Source organism: Cynara cardunculus (assembly GCF_001531365.2).
Source record: "Cynara cardunculus var. scolymus isolate 2C chromosome LG 12, CcrdV1, whole genome shotgun sequence".
Taxonomy (NCBI): domain Eukaryota; kingdom Viridiplantae; phylum Streptophyta; class Magnoliopsida; order Asterales; family Asteraceae; genus Cynara; species Cynara cardunculus.
This window is the reverse complement of record NC_037539.1, coordinates 20,177,643-20,183,199: the sequence shown is the minus strand read 5'-3', so window position 1 is coordinate 20,183,199 and position 5,557 is coordinate 20,177,643.

The window sequence follows — 5,557 nt, the reverse complement described above, 5'->3', positions numbered from 1 at the left end:
TTTTATCGTAAATGATAAATGAAAAACAGTTGAGCGTAGATCAGTTGGTAAAAGGGTTAATCGACTTCGTTCAAACACACAACATGATAAAGTTCAAATCGTGCAAGAGACAATCTTGAATCCCTCTGTTAGCCTCAATCACTAAGTTAGTTCTAAACTGTCTCTCTAACATATGGTTGGGGGTGTTTGGTTCGTTCCACACAATGGGAAACATAATAGAAAAAAATATGTTGTGGGTCGATTTGGAAATATATATATATATATATATATATATTCATCACATTATTTTACATGCTTTTATTTTCCTTTCAATTATTGATGTTTGGCAATAAATAAATCCTTAAAATTAATTATTCTGGAGCAAATCAATTTTAAGCTTTCGGAACTTATTGATTTTGAAAGTTTGGAACAGATCAAATTTCGAGTTTGAAGTAGATTGTCTTCTAAAATCCGACTCTGGCAATCCTAAATCGTCATTTGAAATCAAATTCGATCGAGAGTTTAGAGTAAATTAATTTCAATTTCTGAAATAGGGTTGCTCAAGTACTAAACACAAGTTGACATTACCAACTTGAATCAGTAATATGGTACCAAAAGTGATATTTTCATATATATTTTATGTTTAATGCAACATGATCAAAACCCAGTAATAAGGTATCACCAACTTCCTCATCCTGTCAGTCAGATGCTTAGCTCAATCATGGACTGAACAAAGTAAATAAGAAATGATTGACGACATATACTGATTGATTTTGAAATCAGGCAATTGAGAAGTATGCGTGAGTTTGGAGACAAAGCAACGGAGGACTCCAATTAGAACCATGATAATTGATAAATACAAGTGTAATGGAACACGAAATTCTTTTTTAAACAAACCAAAGTTACAATTTTTTTCTATCAAAATTAACCAAGCTACCAAACTCAAATCTAAAACCGAAGATCCAGAGGACATGAAGTAAGCAATTGCAATGCTTACACCAATGTCTTCACTTTGTTTTGGGCTGCATGAACCTCGTGTAGCATTGGAGTACACCATAGGAAAGATGTTGTGGATAAGCGTGCATAATACAACTTGTTCTAAGATTTGTGAATCTTGCCCGAAATATCTAGAGATTTGCCATGTACATCCTAGATGAAAGAACTTGGAATGCCCATTATTATTAGTACATCCATAGGTTTCTATAATTGTTCAACATCAAAATGTTATAGAGGTAAGCAAAACCTACAACAACAATGTCTTTAATGTACTACGACAAATGCCAATATTTAGTAAATTATTGAAAGCAAGAAATCTTAGATTCTGCTTTTACATGGTTCCACATAAACTGCAGTTATTTCCCCCTAAACAAGCTTCAACTTTGAACCAGCTAGCAATACTTTGCCACTAAAAGCACGAAATCAAATGTTTACACATCATAATTGAATAACCAGAAGGTCAAATAATGATGCTTTAATCAACGTTGTCGTAAACATAGTACAGTAAAAATTTAACCATGAAGCAAGGGATGTTTATTTACAAAACCATTTGATAAAAAAATGTCATACACTCCAGTCCCTAGCCAAATCCTTCTAACTAACTCTCGTACGTGATAAATAAAATTATATGATGGAAATGTATGCTTATTCAATTCAACATTGTGATAATCGGATCCTGGTTATCACCCGCGGTAATTAATATGTGATTACTTGTCAAATGATTATGTAACAACATGATAAATTGCTATATTTGATCATGCTAGTATGTGAAATTATATGCATAATATGGATGCATGTATAAGATTGGATATGTGTGTGTGCATAATTATTTATGTGCATGATTATATATATGTGTGATGGTATGCATGGGGTAAATATTATGCATAAGGTATATATATGCATACATGTGAAGGGGCGGCTTAGCCGCCATACACCTTTTAGAAAATTATAAAAGGAGGGCAAGGCCTCCATTTTAAACTCTTGCCATTTATGAGGAAAGTTGTGTGAATTAAAAGAATGTTGATCGGATTTCTTGTCATTGATTGGATTTTTGAAGTTGGACTCAACCTTGCTTTCAAATTTGCATAAGGTGAGTGGTTAAATGATTTGTAACTACCTTGAATAGTATAATTGATTTATGTTAATATGTGTTGCCCGGATTATGTTAAACTGGGTGAAGTATTGTCTGGATTATCTTAAAACCGGACAATGTGTTGACCGGGTTATGTTAAATCGAACACTTGTTGTCCGGTGTAGCCTTAAACCGAACATAGTGTCATGCGATTTAATAGTTAGTGGAATTTGAGTTTTATAAATCGGATAAGAACATTGAACGGAGAAGTAGGAATGCAATCAAGAGGTGTCCGGATTAGTACATCGGACAATACCTTGTATGTTAACCGGATAAGTAAATCAAACAAGTGGTATAAGTGTTGTCTGGATTAATAAACCGGCCAAGGCTTGATCGGAGATGAAGTCAAGCCAAGTCTAGGCTGACCGAATTTGTTTGTTGACTTGTGCATGGTTTGCATAATTCTCACTTTAATATTCTTTTAATCAAGAATGGGAAATTTTGTTAAAGAATGATTCTGAACTAATAATATTCCATTAGAACACTTATGGCTGCGGTCTGTTCTAATTGGAATGGTTTTGTAAAAAGTTTTGATGAGGAAATAAGGATGGCATATCAAGGAGAGGTGTACTATGGGATAAGGGTGGCATATCAAGGAGAGGTGTATCATGAGATTAGGGTGACATATCAAGGAGAGGTGTACCTTTGGATATAAGGGTGGCATTTGTATGTGTGATATATAATATAACTCTTACTATTATATCCTTTAAGATTACTGTGATTTGGAATATTTATTTCTTTGTGATTTAAGGATTTCGAATCAGAGTTCTTATTGGAAATCATAGTTTGGATGTTATTGAGGAGGAAATAACATGTTTGGCCTGAAGCTTTAAATAAACCTTGTGTAATTGAAAAGATTTAAAAGTGGCATTATAATAACCTGTTTGGGCTTTAGATATGTCAATTTTAAAAGCTGAAAATTTGGCTTGAAAAGTGGAAAGGTATTTGTAATTATGCTCTTACTTGTTCTTATACCTGTTATATATATGAAAAGTTGTTTTACATAAAGTTTTGGTGATTTTCACACTGTAATAACATAAAAAGGGGAGCTCACTAGACCTTTCGGTCTAACCCTTGTTTTGTGATTTTAAATATGTATTGCAGGAGGTGCAGACGGTAAGGGAAAAGGAAAAATGTGATAATTCCCTATATGCTTATCTGCATGAAGATTTGGCTATGTTATGTACAGTTTTGTTAAAGGAATGTGGAATAGTACATGAATTGTATTTTGAATTTTTGGACTGCGTATATTGTACTGGTAGATTCTTGTACTAGGGGACCAATGTGGTGATAAAACATGTATTTCTTATGCATGAAGTATGTGTTACATACAATGTGTAGTATGGGGTGTTACAAACATGCAAGCAAACAACTAATGGCCTATAAGCACTGATATTTTATGAAATAGAAATATTAAAGTGTGGCTGATTCGTGAAAGGTGTTCGATTAAAAAGGATAGAAAATAATAAACATGACTGAGCGACTACTTACGATTCACGCTGATTGGCATAATGTAGCAAATAGATATATAGGAGCAATGCCAAAAAGGAAATTGGAAAAGGATTAAAAACATAGACTTTTTATACCATGCAAAGGAAGCTATTGCAACAACATCATTGTCTACTTTTGACATCAGAAGTGCAACACCCACAAGAACCTGCATATTAGAAAGTGATGCAGTATTAACAGGAGCATGTAACACCCAACCAAACACGAACACTACTTAAAGATGATGATTTGAGCTTAAGTGTCTATCAATTTATTGTAACACATTTGTATATGACGCACAATTATTTGGTTTTGTAGACTTATATTTTATAAGTTTATTATGATATTTAGACATATTTGGCATCCTATAAAACTGACTTTGTTGTAGTGTGTAGGGTGATAACCTTTTGATGGATCTTTTTTTCTCAATATACCTTGGTTGGCTTCACAAAACTATCAAAATGCTACATGCGATGAAACTAACGAAAGACCCTATGGGAAGTTGCATTAGATCTCTTTGCAACTCGAATCTTGCAGGTGGATTCAAGATCAGGAAGGACACGACTCTTCCGGCCACATATATTCGTAGCACAGAAGATCCCGTAAAGATCTTGGTGGAAACCCACCTTTAGAAAGACCAATCCTTGTTTTTTTTTGCGGGAGGAATGCACAGAAGCCTCTGACCGATCCTAATTCAACACTGGCATGATAAAGATCCCAACATGAAGATCTTCGGACCAATGGCTCGTGATATTGTAAGTAAAACTAGTTTACCGAACTTATATGAAGAGCAACAAATACTGCATTTGTGCTCGTGGGTATGAAGTTTTCAGCCCACGAATCGTGGAGTCGATTCACTTTGAATGTGTACCGGTGATCATGAATTAGAAAACCATTCCCTATGAGCTGAGATGAACCCCTGAGTGAACACTAAAAAACACATAAGAAAATTATGTTAGAAGACATCATAGAGAACTTTCATCAAACACTTGGTGTTTATAAAGACAACACATGAATTTAGCACAAGAAAACACATATAACATCAATTTGAAGACTACCACATAGTCAAGAAATGGATAAATCAAGTCACGGTGAGTAAAGGTGGAAAGAGTTGAGAGATGGAGATAGTTGGAGTGGAGAAGGTTACAAATAAGTTTAAAATTGAAGGAGATTTGCTGGGAAGAAGAATCCTTGGACGAAGCAACAATTTTGAATTTTGAATAGGCAGATCAGAAGCTGGAATAGCTGCACACATGAATCTTTGGAAGAAAGCTTAATTTGGGAAGAAAAAAAAGTTGAACAAAAAGAAAAAGAAGGCTGGACATGTCAATTTCAATGGTTTTAGGCGATGGGTGCATCAAGGGTAGAGATGTGGGTTATTTGAATTTTTGAATCTTATGATGAAAGTGGATCTAAAGCAACTGGTTAGGATGAAAGATGAATCAAAATAGTCTTCTTTGGTGGTAGGTAAGATGATGCCTTACAAACTTGTACCTAATGCATCACAATWTGAAATTAAGAGATTTTTAAAAYCCATGCATTAAAGAGCAGTACCTAATGCTTTAAAGGTAGTACTTAAGACTTTGATGTAAATGCATATTAAGGTAGTATATATATATATATACACACACACACACATATATCAAAAGTACCTTGGGGTATTGAGGTGACACAATGAGAATTGAGTGTTCTCAAATAGTGAATTGTGGTTGAGTTTTAATTGTCCCACATTGGTGAAGAGTTGAAAGATTTGAACAAAATGAAGTGTATAAAAAGATGGATTGGTGCCTTTGTGTTGATTCTTGGGGTTTGCCTCATAGGGGTTGTCTTACCTTGAATGACCTTCTTTGAAATCTATAACCATGTGATGGTTGGGATCAGAACCAACCAAATTGAAAAAATATTTATCTTTATCTTTTTATATATATAATAAAACCTTGGGGTATTGAGGTGGCACCATGA